Source organism: Triticum dicoccoides, chromosome 6B (assembly GCF_002162155.2).
Source record: "Triticum dicoccoides isolate Atlit2015 ecotype Zavitan chromosome 6B, WEW_v2.0, whole genome shotgun sequence".
Classification (NCBI taxonomy): Eukaryota; Viridiplantae; Streptophyta; class Magnoliopsida; order Poales; family Poaceae; genus Triticum; species Triticum dicoccoides.
The window spans coordinates 311,118,237-311,138,773 of record NC_041391.1 but is presented as its reverse complement, the minus strand read 5'-3'; positions in this window follow the sequence as shown (position 1 = coordinate 311,138,773).

Genomic DNA, 20,537 nt, shown 5'->3' with positions numbered 1-20,537 from the left:
CCCAGTTATGTTGTGACGTTTGGTAGCACACAAAGTGTTCCTCCGATAAACGGGAGTTGCATAATCTCGTAGTTGTAGGAACTTTGTATAAGTCATGAAGAAAGCAATAGCAACATACTAAACGATCAAATGCTAAGCTAACGGAATGGGTCAAGTCAATCACATCATTCTCCTAATGATGTGATCCCGTTAATCAAATGACAACACATGTCTATGGTTAGGAAACATAACCATCTTTGATTAATGAGCTAGTCAAGTAGAGGCATACTAGTGACATTAAGTTTGTCTATGTATTCACACATGTATCATGTTTCCGGTTAATACAATTATAGCATGAATAATAAACATTTATCATGATATGAGGAAATAAATAATAACTTTATTATTGCCTCTAGGGCATATTTCCTTCAGTCTCCCACTTGCACTAGAGTCAATAATCTAGATTACACAGTAATGATTCTAACACCCATGGAGTCTTGGTGCTGATCATGTTTTGCTCGTGGAAGAGGCTTAGTCAACGGGTCTGCAACATTCAGATCCGTATGTATCTTGCTCTATGTCTCCCACCTGGACTTGGTCCCGGATGGAATCGAAGCGTCTCTTGATGTGCTTGGTCCTCTTGTGAAATCTAGATTCCTTTGCCAAGGCAATTGCACCAGTATTGTCACAGAAGATCTTCATTGGTCCCGATGCACTAGGTATGACACCTAGATCAGAAATGAACTCCTTCATCCAGACTCCTTCATTTGCTGCTTCCGAAGCAGCTATGTACTCCGCTTCGCATGTAGATCCCACCACGACGCTTTGTTTAGAACTGCACCAACTTACAACTCCACCGTTTAATAAAAACACGTATCCGGCTTGCGATTTAGAATCGTCCGGATCAGTGTCAAAGCTTGCATCGACGTAACCATTTACGACTAGCTCTTTGTCACCTCCATAAACGAGAAACGTATCCTTAGTCCTTTTCAGGTATTTCAGGATGTTCTTGACCGCTGTCCAGTGATCCACTCCTGGATTACTTTGGTACCTACCTGCTAAGCTTATTGCTAAGAATACGTTAGGTCTGGTATACAGCATTGCATACATGATAGAGCCTATGGCTGAAGCATAGGGAACATCTTTCATTTTCTCTCTATCTTCTACTGTGATCGGGCATTGAGTCTGACTCAACTTCACACCTTGTAATACAGGCAAGAACCCTTTCTTTGCCTGATCCATTTTGAACTTTTTCAAAACTCTATCAAGGTATGTGCTTTGTGAAAGTCCAATTAAGCGTCTTAATCTATCTCTATAGATCTTGATGCCCAATATGTAAGAAGCTTCACCGAGGTATTTCATTGAAAAACTTTTATTCAAGTATCCCTTTATGTTATCCATAAATTCTATATCATTTCCAATTAACAATATGTCATCTACATATAATATCAGAAATGCTACAGAGCTCCCACTCACTTTCTTGTAAATACAGGCTTCTCCAAAAGTCTGTATAAAACCATATGCTTTTATCACACTATCAAAGCGTTTATTCCAACTCCGAGATGCTTGCACCAGTCCATAAATGGATCGCTGGAGTTTGCACACTTTGTTAGCACCTTTTGGATTGACAAAACCTTCTGGTTGCATCATATACAACTCTTCTTCCAGAAATCCATTCAGGAATGCAGTTTTAACATCCATTTGCCAAATTTCATAATCATAAAATGCGGAAATTGCTAACATGATCCGGACAGACTTAAGCATCGCTACAGGTGAGAAATTCTCATCATAGTCAACCCCTTGAACTTGTCGAAAACCTTTCGCAACAAGTCGAGCTTTGTAGACAGTTACATTACCATCAGCGTCAGTCTTCTTCTTGAAGATCCATTTATTCTTGATGGCTTGCCGATCATCGGGCAAGTCAACCAAAGTCCATACTTTGTTCTCATACATGGATCCCATCTCAGATTTCATGGCCTCGAGCCATTTCATGGAATCTGGGCTCATCATCGCTTCCTCATAGTTCGTAGGTTCACCATGGTCAAGTAACATGACTTCCAGAATAGGATTACCATACCACTCTGGTGCGGATCTTACTCTGGTAGACCTATGAGGTTCAGTAGTAACTTGATCTGAAGTTTCATGATCAATATCATTAGCTTCCTCACTGGTTGGTGTAGTTGTCATAGGAACCGGTTCTTGTGATGAACTACTTTCCAACAAGGGAGCAGGTACAGTTACCTCATCAAGTTCTACTTTCCTCCCACTCACTTCTTTCGAGAGAAACTCCTTCTCTAGAAAGGATCCAAATTTAGCAACGAAAATCTTGCCTTCAGATCTGTGATAGAAGGTGTACCCAATAGTCTCTTTTGGGTATCCTATGAAGACACATTTCTCCGATTTGGGTTCGAGCTTATCTGGTTGAAGTTTCTTCACATAAGCATCGCAGCCCCAAACTTTAAGAAACGACAACTTTGGTTTCTTGCCAAACCACAGTTCATAAGGCATCGTCTCAACGGATTTTGATGGTGCCCTATTTAACGTGAATGCGGCCGTCTCTAAAGCATAACCCCAAAACGATAGCGGTAAATCAGTAAGAGACATCATAGATCGCACCATATCTAATAAAGTACGATTACGACGTTCAAACACACCATTTCGTTGTGGTGTTTCCGGGTGGCGTGAGTTGCGAAACTATTCCGCATTGTTTCAAATGTAGACCAAACTCGTAACTCAAATATTCTCCTCCACGATCAGATAGTAGAAATTTTATTTTCTTGTTACGATGATTTTCCACTTCACTCTAAAATTCTTTGAACTTTCAAATGTTTCAGACTTGTGTTTCATCAAGTAGATATACCCATATCTGCTCAAATCATCTGTGAAGGTGAGAAAATAACGATACCCGCCGCGAGATTCAATATTCATTGGACCACATACATTAGTATATATGATTTCCAATAAATCAGTTGCTCACTCCATAGTTCCGGAGAAAGGCGTTTTAGTCATCTTGCCCATGAGGCACGGTTCGCAAGTACCAAGTGATTCATAATCAGGTGATTCCAAAAGTCCATCAGTATGGAGTTTCTTCATGTGCTTTACACTGATATGACCTAAACGGCAGTGCCACAAATAAGTTGCACTATCATTATCAACTCTGCATCTTTTGGCTTCAACTATATGAATATGTGTATCACTACTTTCGAGATTCAATAAAAATAGAACACTCTTCAAGGGTGCATGACCATAAAAGATATTACTCATATAAATAGAACAACCATTATTCTTTGATTTAAATGAATAACCGTCTCGCATCAAGCAAGATCCAGATATAATGTTCATTGTGGGGACCGATTCTCCGGGTACTAATTCCCAGAAAATGGCCCTTGTGCTCATCAGCCCCAGGATAACTGTTAGCTGATGAGGCACCAACTTGATACAGAAATTCCAAGAAAATACAAAATATGTAGTACAAGATCATTCTGGTCTGTGAGTACAACAAATGGTTTCTAGTGATTGATGGCGGAAGCGGGCTGTGAATCATCAGTGTCTATGGGACTCCATTTCCCACGGGAATAGCTGACGAGGTTAACTCCTATCTTCGCGAGGCTGCTATCACCATTGCTTAGGTTCCGGGGCTGTCAACACGGTCGCTCCTTTCCGCACAAGAAATCTGGCCAAGACAATAGCCAGGGACAAGCCAGTGAGTACTTTGAATGTACTCGCAAACATTATGAACACAGGAATAATATAATAATGATGTGCTAAAAATTATTTTATACTCATGACGTCAGTCACAAAAGGTAAAATAAATCTCTGATGCATGTAAGCAGGTTATTTATGGAAATGCAATAACATATTAATAATAAAAGGCACCGATCGGGCGTCTGAAGCGACGCCACATAAAGGGCTTTAAAAGAAATGCCACGGTCGGGCATCTGAGCGATACCACATACAGGGCTTTAAAAGAATTGCCACAGTCAGGCGTCTGAGCGACACCACATACAGGGCTTTAAAAGAAATGCCACAGTCGGGCGTCTGAGCGACACCACATACAGGGCTTTAAAAGAAATGCCACAGTCGGGCGTCTGAGCGACACCACATACAGGGCTTTAAAAGAAATGCCACAGTCGGGCGTCTGAGCGATACCACATACAGGGCTTTAAAAGAAACAATCATAGTGAATATCCCGGAGGTAGAACCATCCCAGAGATACTCGATGATAACAATAATATCACGGGTTAATCAACAATAATAATCATAATTATCACAAGTCACAAGTAGTAATTCCAGTTCTGATTTAACAGTTTCACCTTGGAAGACCGACACTAAGACCAACACTTGACCCATCCCAAACTGTAATCCTTAACCATGGACACGGCTATTCGAATAGGTTTAATCTCTGCAGAGGGTGTACTCTTTACCCACGAGTAACGGATTTCTTTAGTCCATCGGGACTAATTCCGTCTACGGTCCTTTCGTTGAAAACACACCTAACTTGCACACACCAGCTTAACTCACACGTGTCTGGAATCACGCACGACACCTGTCAAGCAAACTCTAAGTGGGGAGGCTACAACCTCGCGTAGCATGGGATCAAATTTATATTGCGCGCTCTAAGGGGTGGCCTCCCCTCTCGGTCTCAACTGGAAACACCCATGCCCCCGGACCAGGTGGCCTGCCTACCAGCTACAACCGGTATCTTCCACCCTGGCCTCTCTGTACGGTGTGTGCTAGAAAGAGGTTGACAACTTACTGAACCGTACTCTACTTGTTGTAGAGACGAGTGGTAGTATGAAACAAGTATGGGGGTTACTGGAACAAGACTCGATCTACGGTCGACTCAGGAGGTTTATAATCTTCCCTGCATGATTAGCATAACGAATATATTTCAACCAACAGAGTCACCGCTCATATTACTTTGCCATGCCATACCAGACATAACCGTCCCGACGGAGACCGGCGACAAACTCATGCCTACCCAAGGCAGAGGTTTTCCCGGGTTCCTGCCGGTATGCATGCAAGGCACATGAGGATGATTATCATCACAAGTGTGTTCATTTCCAACAACATGGAAATCACTAATATGCATTCATGCAAATGATCACATCACATGAAATAACAACTCTCCGAAATGAGGTGGTATGATAAACGTGTCAACAAACACCCAAAAATATCATGCCGGGGTTCAGAATGCTTGCCTTCAATGGGTGGAAAGGCAGGGTGCACTCCAAAACTTTTTGAAAGTTTTCTTCTCTCTCTCCAAGGTCCTATTTTAAACAAATTTGAATTAAAACACAAATTCAAAAACAGCACAAATAGTTGTTTGAATTTTTTTCAAATAAATCTTAAAATAAACTAGGTTAAATTTGAGAGAGGTAGGAAAAAGAATCAATTCATTTGGAGTTATACTTTAAAAGATATAGCCAGTCAAACATTTGGTCAAAATCTGTTTTTTTATAAAGAAATTAAACAGAACTAAAAGAAAACGATTCGAAAATATGTACACGTCGAAGACGTATTCCGACTATACGCCTCCACTTACTCCAGCGTGGACGCGCGTGGGTCACTGACAGTGGGCCTGCCTGGCCCACTGGTCAGGTTTGACCAGTCGCCCTCCCTCCTCTTCCTCTGGCCGAACAGAGGCGGGGGCTCCAGTGATCTTCGCCGGCGTTAGGCGTCTCCTCGCGGGCATCCGAGTGCAGGAATGGATCCGCCACTCCTAGGCGGTCCTTCCAGTGGTCGTAGGGTAGCCGGGGGTGGAGGAAGTCGCCGGCGGCGAGCTCCGCGGCGGAGGGAAGGCTTCGATGGATTTGGGGATTCCGGCCATGGTGGTTCCCGAGCGGGTCTGGGAGGCTAGGCAGCTCCGCGGGTTCAAGTGGAGTCAGACGGTGGTGTTTGGGAGGGCAGGGGAGGTCTTGGTGCGTCGGAACCGACCGGGACGAGGCGGCGGCCGAGCTGACCGGAGAGGTTGAAGACGACCTCCTCGCTTCATTGACGACTAAGGGGGTACGAGAAGGACGGCGTGAAGCTGCCTGGGTGCTCGGAGGAGTCCGGGGATCCCTTTTATAGCACGTCCAAGTCGGTTCGCGGCGGCCGGGGATAAGCTCGCCGGCGAACCGCCCTACTGTACTGCAGGGCGACGTGGCGGTGGCTGGTCGGCTCCAGGAGCTACCGAGGAACGCTCCACTGTCGAAGGAGGCGAGCTGGCGCGCTGTGGTGGCTTAGGCGGCGCCGACCATGGCAATGGCGGATGCGGACGCAGGCGTGCCGCCAAGGAGCTTGCTGGCAACGCTGCAGAGGGCTAGGAGGCGGTCGGGGCTCTTCGGGCGACGTGGCGAGTGGGTAAGGATCAGGATGAGCTCGGGGAAAGCTTATCTAGGGGCGCGCTGGCTCGGGCGCGAGCTCGTGCAAAACGCGTGCTCTGCTCGCGCTCCGGGCATGCACGGCGACTGCTCGACAAAATGCCAGGATGGCCAAAACTGCTAGAGAGCTAATGCAAATCCACAGGCCTGGGCTAGAGATCGTTAGCAGGCTACTAGACTACTTGGTTTGGACAGATGGGAAAGTTTACAACACAAACTTACAATCATGCCAAAACTGTCCATGCCCACTAGGTGTTTGACAAAATTCCAGAGGCATCTAGGCAGGTCTTGGAGTGGCCACTTCTTCCAGATCAGTGTCTCTGTGGGTGTATGAGAGGGTGGTGAAGTTAGTTTGCAAAAGGGAGAAACTTGCTAGTGCAAGTTTTGCAAAACTACACTTCTGGGCAGGGAGTGAATGGTATCATTTCATGAACCAAAAATGATCAAATGAGTGTATGCTCCTGGACTTAGGGGTTTAGTAGGGTGGTCTACAAGTAGGATAAAGAATCACGGGCCAGAGGGAAAGTAAGACTAAGGTTGTTGTACAAACTATCATGATGGACCAGAATGAAGATGAGGTTGGTTCTCTCAAAATTTTCAAAGAACATCATTGGGTCTTTGCATATAATGGAATCATATGCTGCTACTGACATCCCATAATTTTGGTGGAAGCTAGAAACAATGTTTAAAGGGTTGCAGTGCAAAAATGCCTACTGGACCAGAGAAGAAAAACATGTGTAGCACTCAAAATATGCAATGAATGAACTATGTTATTGCATAAAAGTGATTTAGAGGCATCACATGACATCTCCAAATTTTGGTGGAATTTTTAGTTACATTTATCAAATGGTTGTAGTACAAAAAGAGCTCCAACACTTAAAACAAGTCATTTTAATGAATATAGCTCAAGGTGAAATAAATTAATAAATAAATCTACTGATTGAGAGATGTTTTTAAGGAGAGGGCATAAAAGTCCAATATGTTTTGGAAGGATCCACTAGAAATAAATAAATCCTTAATAAGAAAGGTTTTGAAATCAATAGAAATATTCTTGCAGGCAAAAATTTTAACTCTTGGCAAAATTTTAGTAACTAAAACTTGGTTAAATTTTTGGGGTGTTACAATTACTACCCCCCTTAAGAAAAATCTCATCCTCGAGATTTGCTAAGAGCCGTTGTGAAAAACTAAAGTTCCATATGAGTCCGAGCGGTTGTGAGTCTGTTGTCGTGGTGCTGCGTGAAATAAAACGAATAATCCCTGCAGCGAGAGGATAAAAGATGCAGCAAATTCTGGAAGAAGAAAATCTCATTCCAGAATTTTTCGCGGTTACACAGGTTGCTCACGAAGAAAACCACTCACAAACGTAAAAACTAAATACTCGACTTGTCGCACAATTCGAGGTACCATGCACAAGTTACTACGTAATAATAAATGCTGCAATAACAAACACAGTAGTGACGTCTAAAATGAAAACGATAACCGGACGGGGTCCTGATAAAATGTCTCTGGCAATGGAATACACTCCTCTTCTATCGGAGGAAGTGGATTGACCAGTTGATGTATGCGTCTCTCCGGGTCGGGCCTCAGTGGTCTGCCGATTAGTGAGATTCTGGGGATAATCCATCACTCGCTGGTTCAAATGCTCTTGAGCGATGATGTACTGGATAAGGTTGGCTAGTACTGGGTCTCTCTCAATCCGTCCACCGGGAAAAGATGTTACTCCTCCGGGTGCTGTACGGCTCGGAAAGTAATAATATCCTCGTTCGCGGGCATAGGGTACTGCGGATCGAAGGCGAGCAATTGCTTCCTTCGCAGCAGCTTCTATGGCCAGGTGTGGGGTTGGCATAGATTCCCCCACGAAGGAAACTTCCGTTGGATCTTGATTGGAGTCTACGGGAGGGATGTGTACTGCTGCCCAATATTCCGAGGTGGAAGGGGCGATTCTCAATTTGAACAGCTTGTACTGGGGTGGATATGTAGAACCCATAGTACTGCGGGTAAAGTCCCACAATATTTTGACGAAGCTACCTGGGGTTGCATCTGGGGTTCTCAGATGAATGCCGGGGCTCGGCATGACGGGAAAAAGGTTGTGAGGGTGGTGCACAAGGTGTGGGGTGCTGGGTAAGATCACTAGGTGGCCTTTATATAGCAAAGGAGCTGGGTCATTTCACCGTGGTGAAAGGTAATAAATTTACCAGCTTAGCTCCAAAGGTCGGGTCAGTGTCAGAGATACACATATCTCATAAAGAGACGTGTTACTGTGGTTGTCGTCGAGGTTGGTTTTGGTAGCTGTGCCCGGAAAATATGCAACCATGCGCTGACAAAATACGCAAGGCTACTATTAAAAATAGAGGCACAACGACGGGCTGTGTTTACATACAAGGTCGCATGATTACAAAGCGGGGATACACTAAGACTCGGTACTACTCGTACGGCTTAATCTACCTCGTTTACGTTTAAACGGGCATGCCTGGTGGATGGCGAGGCTTCTCCATGTGTCTCACTGCCGGGATTAGTCGGAGATGGCAGAGGAACTGCAGGGTCGGGGTAGCGATGATGACCACCGCGGGGATTGTTGGCCACAATCCCGTTGGAGTGTGTTCCCAAAAGGCGTCGAAGCACTTCTGGGGTCATCACAGTATCTTGGATGATGGCTGGGGCTGACCTCAGGGTCTTGATCGGGTGTCCGAACAGCATGACTGGGTTGTCGGCATCGGGCTCGTCTTCTCTTCTTGCTGGGGCTCGACGAACCAGCTCTCCTCGAGCTGCGATCAGATCAATAGTGATTTGATCGAACAATGCCTCTAGTGCACTTACATAGCGCACTAGGTGCAACAATGCGGGATCTGTCTCGTGATCTCCGTTGGCAACTTGGGGTGGTCTACCATACCCTTCACGCCTGGGGTAGTAGTAGAACAAGCGACAGTTAACTCTGGGGGACAACTGCCGAAGTTGAACTATAGCCTCTCGAGTAGCTAGCTGGACGGCTTGTGGCTCAAAGGAAGTTGTTCTTGCGGTGAACCTATAGGGCATTCTGGAGATAGACCCCTACCGTAGATGTGCACAGTGGCCCAAAATTGACGGCCTTCACCGCCCATGGGTCCTTGGTACACAACATATTCTGGGGGCTCTTCTAACTCATAGGCACGACAGGTGAGGTTTGCGAGTATGGTCACAAAACCTCCAAGGTTGGTTGATGTGGTCTCATTGTGCACGACGGGGCCTGGCATTATGGCTCGGTTTGGGGTAGAGGCTGTGTCGTGCTGGGTTGATGCTAGCGTGCCCTTTTTATAGAAAAGGGAACGGAGTCTTCCATCGCACGCTTGTGGAGGAGACATCTTGGGTGCTGGTCACTGGCGTGTGATCGACAGGCTAGGTTGATAGGTTGGGCACCGACTGCCAAAAGTGTTGGGGTCACTATGTGGCTATCTTGCATGAGAAGCTCGGCTGGGGTTTGGTTGAGGTCTGGTAGGTTGTTTTGCGTAAGTTTTCTACCTGGCTAAGATAGGATTAGCCAATGGTCAACCTGGCTCTGATACCAAGTCTGTGGGGACCGATTCTCCGGGTACTAATTCCCAGAAAATGGCCCTTGTGCTCATCAGCCCCAGGATAACTGTTAGCTGATGAGGCACCAACTTGATACCGAAATTCCAAGCAAATACAAAATATGTAGTACAAGACCATTCTGGTCTATGAGGACAACAAATGGTTTCTAGTGATTGATGGCGGAAGCGGGCTATGAATCATCAGTGTCTATGGGACTCCATTTCCCACGGGAACAGCTGACCAGGTTAACTCCTATCTTCCCGAGGCTGCTATCACTGTTGCTTAGGTTCCGGGGCTGTCAACACGGTCGCTCCTTTCCGCGCAGCAAATCTGGCCAAGACAATAGCCAGGGACAAGCCAGTGAGTACTTTGAATGTACTCGCAAACATTATGAACACAGGAATAATATAATAATGATGTGCTAAAAATTATTTTATACTCATTACGTCAGTCACAAAAGGTAAAATAAATCTCTGATGCATGTAAGCAGGTTATTCATGGAAATGCAATAACATATTAATAATAAAAGGCACCGATCGGGCGTCTGAAGCGACACCACATAAAGGGCTTTAAAAGAAATGCCACCGTCGGGCATCTGAGCGATACCACATACAGGGCTTTAAAAGAATTGCCACAGTCGGGCGTCTGAGCGACACCACATACAGGGCTTTAAAAGAAATGCCACAGTCGGGCGTCTGAGCGACACCACATGCAGGGCATTAAAAGAAATGCCACAGTCGGGCGTCTGAGCGACACCACATACAGGGCTTTAAAAGAAATGCCACAGTCGGGCGTCTAAGCGACACCACATACAGTGCTTTAAAAGAAATGCCACAGTCGGGCGTCTGAGCGACACCACATACAGGGCTTTAAAAGAAACAATCATAGTGAATATCCCGGAGGTAGAACCATCCCAGAGATACTCGATGATAACAATAATATCACGGGTTAATCAACAATAATAATCATAATTATCACAAGTCAAAAGTAGTAATTCCAATTCTGATTTAACAGTTTCACCTTCGAAGACCGACACTAAGACCAACACTTGACCCATCCCAGACTGTAATCCTTAACCATGGACACGGCTATTCGAATAGGTTTAATCTCTGCAGAGGGTGTACTCTTTACCCACGATTAACGGATTTCTTTAGTCCATCGGGACTAATTCCGTCTACGGTCCTTTTGTTGAAAACACACCTAACTTGCACACACCATCTTAACTCACACGTGTCTGGAATCACCCACGACATCTGTCAAGCAAACTCTAAGTGGGGAGGCTACAACCTCGCGTAGCATGGGATCAAATTTATATTGCGCGCTCTAAGGGGTGGCCTCCCCTCTCGGTCTCAACTGGAAACACCCATGCCCCCGGACCAGGTGGCCTGCCTACCAGCTACAACCAGTATCTTCCACCCTGGCCTCTCTGTACGGTGTGTGCTAGAAAGAGGTTGCCAACTTACTGAACCGTACTCTACTTGTTGTAGAGACAAGTGGTAGTACGAAACAAGTATGGGGGTTACTGGAACAAGACTCGATCTACGGTCGACTCAGGAGGTTTATAATCTTCCCTGCATGATTAGCATAACGAATATATTTCAACCAACAGAGTCACCGCTCATATTACTTTGCCATGCCATACCAGACATAACCGTCCCGACGGAGACCGGCGACAAACTCATGCCTACCCAAGGCAGAGGTTTTCCCGGGTTCCTGCCGGTATGCATGCAAGGCACATGAGGATGATTATCATCACAAGTGTGTTCATTTCCAACAACATGGAAATCACTAATATGCATTCATGCAAATGATCACATCACATGAAATAACAACTTTCCGAAATGAGGTGGTATGATAAACGTGTCAACAAACACCCAAAAATATCATGCCGGGGTTCAGAATGCTTGGCTTCAATGGGTGGAAAGGCAGGGTGCACTCCAAAACTTTTTGAAAGTTTTCTTCTCTCTCTCCAAGGTCCTATTTTAAACAAATTCGACTTAACAGACAAATTCAAAAACAGCACAAAAAGTTGTTTGAATTTTTTTCAAATAAATCTTAAAATAAACTAGGTTAAATTTGAGAGAGCTAGGAAAAAGAATCAATTCATTTGGAGTTATATTTTAAAAGATATAGCCAGTCAAACATTTGGTCAAAATCTGTTTTTTTATAAAGAAATTAAACAGAATTAAAAGAAAACGATTCAAAAATACGTACACGTCGAAGACGTATTCCGACTATACGCCTCCACTTACTCCAGCGTGGACGCGCGTGGGTCACTGACAGTGGGCCTGCCTGGCCCACTGGTCAGGTTTGACCACTCGCCCTCCCTCCTCTTCCTCTGGCCGAACAGAGGCGGGGGCTCCGGTGATCTTCGCCGGCGTTAGGCGGCTCCTCGCGGGCATCCGAGTGCCGGAATGGATCCGCCACTCCTAGGCGGTCCTTCCAGTGGTCGTAGGGTAGCTAGGGGTGGAGGGAGTCGCCGGCGGCGAGCTCCGTGGCGGAGGGAAGGCTTCGGTGGATTTGGGGATTCCGGCCATGGTGGTTCTCGAGCGGGTCTGGGAGGCTAGGCAGCTCCGCGGGTTCAAGTGGAGTCAGACGGTGGTGTTTGGGAGGGCAGGGGAGGTCTTGGTGCGTCGGAACCGACCGGGATGAGGCGGCGGCCGAGCTGACCGGAGAGGTTGAAGACGACCTCCTCGCTTCGATTGACGACTAAGGGGGTACGAGAAGGACGGCGTGAAGCTGCCTGGGTGCTCGGAGGAGTCCGGGGATCCCTTTTATAGCATGTCCAAGTCGGTTCGCGGCGGCCAGGGATAAGCTCGCCGGCGAACCGCCCTACTGTACTGCAGGGCGACGTGGCAGTGGCTGGCCGGCTCCAGGAGCTACTGACGAACGCTCCACTGTCGAAGGAGGCGAGCTGGCGCGCTGTGGTGGCTTGGGTGGCGCCGACCATGGCAGTGGCGGATGCGGACGCAGGCGTGCCACCAAGGAGCTTGCTGGCAACGCTGCAGAGGGCTAGGAGGCGGTCGGGGCTCTTGGTGCGACATGGCGAGTGGGTAAGGATCAGGATGAGCTCGGGGAAAGCTTATCTAGGGGCGCGCTGGCTCGGGCGCGAGCACGTGCAAAACGCGTGCTCTTCTCGCACTCCGGGCGTGCACGGCGACTGCTCGACGAAATGCCAGGATGGCCAAAACTGCTAGAGAGCTAATGCAAATCCACAGGCCTGGGCTAGAGATCGTTAGCGGGCTACTATACAACTTGGTTTGGACAGATGGGAAAGTTTACAACACAAACTTACAATCATGCCAAAACTGTCCATGCCCACAGGGTGTTTGACAAAATGCCAGAGGCATCTAGGCAGGTCTTGGAGTGGCCACTTCTTCCAGATCAGTGTCTCTGTGGGTGTATGAGAGGGTGGTGAAGTTAGTTTGCAAAAGGGACAAACTTGCTAGTGCAAGTTTTTCAAAACTACACTTCTGGGCAGGGAGTGAATGGTATCATTTCATGAACCAAAAATGATCAAATGAGTGTATGCTCCTGGACTTAGGGGTTTAGAAGGGTGGTCTACAAGTAGGATAAAGAATCAAGGGCCAAAGGGCAAGTAAGACTAAGGTTGCTGTACAAACTATCATGATGGACCAAAATGAAGATGAGGTTGGTTCTCTCAAAATTTTCAAAGAACATCATTGGGTCTTTGCATATAAAGGAATCATATGCTGCTACTGACATCACATAATTTTGGTGGAAGCTAGAAACAAATGTTTAAAAGGGTTGCAGTGCAAAAATGCCTACTGGACCAGAGAAGAAAAACATGTGTAGCACTCAAAATATGCAATGAATAAACTATGTTATTGCATAAAAGTGATTTAGAGGCATCACATGACATCTCCAAATTTTGGTGGAATTTTTAGTTAAATTTATCAAATGGTTGTAGTACAAAAAGAGCTCCAACACTTAAAACAAGTCATTTTAATGAATATAGCTCAGGGTGAAATAAATTAATAAATAAATCTACTATTGAGAGATGTTTTTAAGGATAGGGCATAAAAGTCCAATATGTTTTGGAAGGATCCACTAGAAAGAAATAAATCCTTAATAAGAAAGGTTTTGAAATCAATAGAAATATTCTTGCAGGCAAAAATTTTAACTCTTGGCAAAATTTTAGTAACTAAAACCTGGTTAAATTTTTGGGGTGTTACATTCATGCTCAACGCTGGCACCAAATAACAATTATTTAGGTATAAAACTAATCCTGATGGTAGATGTAGAGGTAGCGTGCCGACCGCGATCACATCGACTTTGGAACCATTTCCCACATGCATCGTCACCTCGTCCTTAGCCAATCTTCGCTTAATCCATAGTCCCTGTTTTGAGTTGCAAATATTAGCAACAGAACCAGTATCAAATACCCAGGTGCTACTGTGAGCATTAGTAAGGTACACATCAATAACATGTATATCACATATACCTTTGTTCACTTTGCCATCCTTCTTATCCGCCAAATACTTGGGGCAGTTCCGCTTCCAGTGACCAGTCTACTTGCAGTAGAAGCACTCAGTCTCAGGCTTAGGTCCAGACTTGGGTTTCTTCTCTTGAGCAGCAACTTGTTTGCTGTTTTTTTAACTTCCCCTTCTTCTTCCCTTTGCCCTTTTTCTTGAAACTGGTGGTCTTATTGACCATCAACACTTGATGCTCCTTCTTGATTTCTACCTCCGCAGCCTTTAGTATTGCGAAGAGCTCGGGAATAGTCTTGTCCATCCCTTGCAGATTATAGTTCATCGCGAAGCTCTTGTAGCTTGGTGGCAGTGATTGAAGAATTCTATCAATGACACTATCATCAGGAAGATTAACTCCCAGTTGAATCAAGTGATTATTATACCTAGACATTTTGAGTATATGTTCACTGACAGAACTATTCTCCTCCATCTTACAGCTATAGAACTTATTGGAGACTTCATATCTCTCAATCCCGACATTTGCTTGAAATATTAACTTCAACTCCTGGAACATCTCATATGCTCCATGACGTTCAAAACGTCGTTGAAGACCCGGTTCCGATCCGTAAAGCATGGCACACTGAACTATTGAGTAGTCATCAGCTTTGCTCTGCCAGACGTTCTTAACGTCGTCAGTTGCATCTGCAGCAGGCCTGGCACCCGGCGGTGCTTCCAGGACGTAATTCTTCTGTGCAGCAATGAGGATAATCCTCAGGTTACGAACCCAGTCCGTGTAATTGCTACCATCATCTTTCAACTTAGCTTTCTCAAGGAACGCATTAAAATTCAACGGAACAACAGCATGAGCCATCTATCTACAACAAACATAGACAAGCAAAATACTATCAGCTACTAAGTTCATGATAAATTTAAGTTCAATTAATCATATTACTTAAGAACTCCCACTTAGACAGACATCTCTCTAGTCATCTAAGTGATCACGTGATCCAAATCAACTAAACCATGTCCGATCATCACGTGAGATGGAGTAGTTTCAATGGTGAACATCACTATGTTGATCATATCTACTATATGATTCACGTTCGACCTTTCGGTCTCCGTGTTCCGAGGCCATATCTGTATATGCTAGGCTCGTCAAGTTTAACCTGAGTATTCCGCGTGTGCAACTGTTTTGCACCCATTGTATTTGAACGTAGAGCCTATCACACCTGATCATCATGTGGTGTCTCAGCATGAAGAACTTTCGCAACGGTGCATACTCAGGGAGAACACTTCTTGATAATTTAGTGAGAGATCATCTTAAAATACTACCGTCAATCAAGGCAAGATAAGATGCATAAAGGATAAACATCACATGCAATCAATATAAGTGATATAATATGGCCATCATCATCTTGTGCTTGTGATCTCCATCTCCGAAGCACCGTCGTGATCACCATCGTCACCGGCGCGACACCTTGATCTCCATCGTAGCATCGTTGTCGTTTATGCCATCTATTGCTTCTACGACTATCGCTACCGCTTAGTGATAAAGTAAAGCAATTACAGGGCGTTTGCATTTCATACAATAAAGCGACAACCATATGGCTCCTGCTAGTTGCCGATAACTTCGGTTACAAAACATGATCATCTCATACAATAAAATATAGCATCACGTCTTGACCATATCACATCACAACATGCCCTGCAAAAACAAGTTAGACGTCCTCTACTTTGTTGTTGCAAATTTTACGTGGCTGCTACGGGCTGAGCAAGAACCATTCTTACCTACGCATCAAAACCACAACGATAGTTCGTCAAGTTAGTGATGTTTTAACCTTCGCAAGGACCGGGCGTAGCCACACTCGGTTCAACTAAAGTGAGAGAGACAGACACCCGCCAGTCACCTTTAAGCACGAGTGCTCGTAACGGTGAAACCAGTCTCGCGTAAGCGTACGCGTAATGTCGGTCCGGGCCGCTTCATCTCACAATACCGCTAAACCAAAGTATGACATGCTGGTAAGCAGTATGACTTGTATCGCCCACAACTCACTTGTGTTCTACTCGTGCATATGACATCTACGCATAAAACCTGGCTCTGATACCACTGTTGGGGAACATATTAATTTCAAAATTTTCCTACGCACACTCAAGGACCATGGTGATGCATAGCAACAAGAGGGGAGAGTGTTGTCCATGTATCCTCATAGACCAAAAGCGGAAGCGTTTGAACAACGCGGTTGATGTAGTCGTACGTCTTCACGATCCGACCGATCCAAGTACTGAACGTACGACGCCTCCAAGTTCAGCACACGTTCAGCTCGATGACGATCCCCGGACTCCGATCCAGCAGGGTGTCGGGGATGAGTTCCGTCAGCATGATGGCGTGGTGATGATGATGATGTTATACCGACGCAGGGCTTCGCCTAAGCACCACAACAATATGACCGAGGTGGAATATGGTGGAGGGGGCCACCGCACACGGCTAAGGAACGATCACGAAGATCAACTTGTGTGTCTAGAGGTGCCCCCCTGCCCCCGTATATAAAGGAGCGAGGGGGGAGGCCGGCCGGCCCTTGGGGCGCGCCAAGGAGGGGGGCAGTCCTCCTCCTAGTAGGAGTAGGACTCCCCTTTCCTAGTCCAACTAGGAAGAGGGAAGGGGGAAGGAAAGAGAGGGAGAGGGAGAGGGAAAGAGTGGTCGCGCCCCCCTCCCCTAGTCCAATTCGGACTCCTCATGGGAGGGGGCGCGCCACCTCCTGGGCTGCTGCCCTCTCTCTCCCCTCAGGCCCACTAAGGCCCAATACTTCCCCGGGGGGGGTCCGGTAACCCCTCCGGCACTCCGGTTTTCTCCGAAATCACCCGGAACACTTTCGGTGTCCGAATATAGTCGTCCAATATATCAATCTTTATGTCTCGACCATTTTGGGACTCCTCATCATGTCCGTGATCACATCCGGGACTCCGAACAAACTTCGGTTCATCAAAACATATAAACTCATAATATAACTGTCATCGTAACATTAAGCGTGCGGACCCTACGGGTTCGAGAACTATGTAGACATGACCTAGAACTGTTTCCGGTCAATAACCAATAGCGGAACCTAGATGCTCATATTGGCTCCTACATATTCTACGAAGATCTTTATCGGTCAAACCGCATAACAACATACGTTGTTCCCTTTGTCATCGGTATGTTACTTGCCCGAGATTCGATCGTCGGTATCCAATACCTAGTTCAATCTCGTTACCGGTAAGTCTCTTTACTTGTTACGTAATGCATCATTCCGTAACCAACTCATTGGCCACATTGCTTGCAAGGCTTATAGAGATGTGCATTACCGAGAGGGCCCAGAGATACCTCTCCGACAATCGGAGTGACAAAACCTAATCTCGAAATATGCCAACTCAACATGTACCATTGGAGACACTTGTAGAGCTCCTTTATAATCACCCAGTTACGTTGTGACGTTTGGTAGCACGCAAAGTGTTCCTCCGGTAAACGGGAGTTGCATAATTTCATAGTTGTAGGAACTTTGTATAAGTCATGAAGAAATTAATAGCAACATACTAAACGATCAAATGCTAAGCTAACGGAATGGGTCAAGTCAATCACATCATTCTCCTAATGATGTGATCCCGTTAATCAAATGACAACACATGTCTACGGTTAGGAAACATAACCATATTTGATTAATGAGCTAGTCAAGTAGAGGCATACTAGTGACATTAAGTTTGTCTATGTATTCACACATGTATCATGTTTCCGGTTAATACAATTCTAGGATGAATAATAAACATTTATCATGATATGAGGAAATAAATAATAAATTTATTATTGCTTCTAGGGCATATTTCCTTCAAGGCGCCCGAGCGGCAGCGGGGTCACGCGCGCAGGCGTGGGGAACGGGCCGGGCGGCGGCGGCAATCGGGCTCTGCGGGCCTGCTGCGGGCCGCACGGGCCGGCGATGGTGGAGGCGCGGGGCAGGCGATGTGGCGGTGCGGGATTTGCCGGGACGACGGGTGGACATGTCCGGGTGTGATGGGGATTTTGACCGGCGGCGGAGAGGGACTTGCTTAGGGTTTGGTCTGCGCGAAAATTCGGGGATGGGCACATCTTTATAGGTAGAGGGAGCTAGGAGCCTCCAAATGGAGTGCGGTTGTCGCCCACACGATCGTGATCGAATGACCGAGAGCATGGAGGGGGTTTGGCTGGGTTATTGGGCCATTTTGGAGGGGTGTTGGGCTACACACAAAAGAGGCCTTTGCGGTTCCCCAGTTAACCGTTGGAGTATCAAACGACCTCCAAATGGAACGAAACTTGACAGGCGGTCTACCGGTGGTGTACCAAGGCTGCTTGGCAAATCCCGGTCCATTCAGAGAATGTTTAACACCCGCTCACAACAAGAGACAAAAGGGGGACGCCGGAGGAAACAGGAGTGTCAGATTGCAAAACGGACAACGGGGAAAAAGCTCGGATGCATGAGATAAACACGTATGCAAAATGAGATGCACATTATGACATGATAAAATGCAACACGCAAGCAAATGACATGGCAATGACGGCGAATAACTGGCAGACACCTGGCGCATTGAATCCGGGGTGTTACATTGTAATTTCTTGTCATAAGTTACCTATAAATCCTATTAACCATGCTAAGTATTGGCAACTCCCTAGACTCCAAAATGCACCTACAATTAACAGTATATAACATATGTTGATCAGATTAGGATGCAGCAACCACTGGTACATCACTTATATGTAGTTGAAGGAAATATGCCCTAGAGGCAATAATAAAGTTGTTATTTATATTTCCTTAAATCATGATAAATGTTTATTATTCATGCTAGAATTGTATTAACCAGAAACTTGATACATGTGTGGATACATAGACAAAACACTGTGTCCCTAGTAAGCCTCTACTAGACTAGCTCGTTAATCAAAGATGGTTAAGTTTCCTAACCATAGACATGTGTTGTCATTTGATGAACGGGATCACATCATTAGGAGAATGATGTGATGGACAAGACCCATTCCTTAGCTTAGCATTATGATCGTTCAGTTTTATTGCTATTGCTTTCTTCATATCATATACATATTTCTTCGACCATGAGATTATGCAACTCCCGGATACCAGAGGAATACCTTGGGTGCTATCAAACGTCACAATTTAACTGGGTGATTATAAAGATGCTCTATAGGAATCTCCGAAGGTGTTTGTTGGGTTGGCATAGATCAAGATTAGGATTTGTCACTTTGAGTATCGGAGAGGCATCTCTGGGACCTCTCGGTAATACACTGTTGGTGTACATAAGTCTGAGCCCTTTTTGTACCCCTTACTTGTGCATGAGCAGTCGTAGCCGCACTTGTGGTGAGGCTTGATGGGGCAGTAGAAGGCAAGATACAAGACGACCAAGTTAGCATCAAACCAATAATCAGAGAACAGAAGACAAGTTGGGCCCCCGACAAGACCCTTGCCGGGACGGCTCGCGTAGCTGCCGGGGTAATTTGCGGAGCATCAGGAAGGCCACCACCCTTGAGGCTCAGAGCTCTGACACCATCGACAACATCAAGACCAAGACTCTGGGGTACATGCGCAGTAGCATGCAGATATTTGTGAAGACTGGTGGCATGCAGATCTTCGTGGAGACTAGAGGGCGAAGTCCCCGGCAAGACTCTTGCCGGGTACGATTGTGAGACCCCGGCAAGGCCCTTGCCGGGGACAACTGCGAAGCCACGGCGAGGCACGCACACGACAAGGTTCCGCCACCCCACGGTCGTTCCAGCGCGGCAACCAGCCTGCCAACTAAGCAAGCACCTGCATGGTGGCATGCAGATCTTCGTGAAGATCCTACCACCGCTCCAGCGCAGCGGCTAGCCAGTCAGCTTGGCGCTGCATGCCTCATCAGCCTATGTCGGGGATATACCCCGCGGTATGACCCGATCGGAAGGATGACCCGGCCGGGCTTGGCGCTTCACTGATGACCCGTCGGAGGACTAGCGACTCACGGGTCTGGCGGCTCACTGGTCAGACGACTCACGAGCCTGACGACTCAGGGATGACCCCGACGGCGGGTCAGATAGAAGACTAGGCCCAAGGCCCAGAAGGCCGGCTCATGTTATGGTGGGCCGGCTTAAGAGGAAGACATAAGGAATATTCTCCTACAAAGGAAGCAAGACTAGGATTCCACTTGTAATAGAGTAATCCTAATCCTA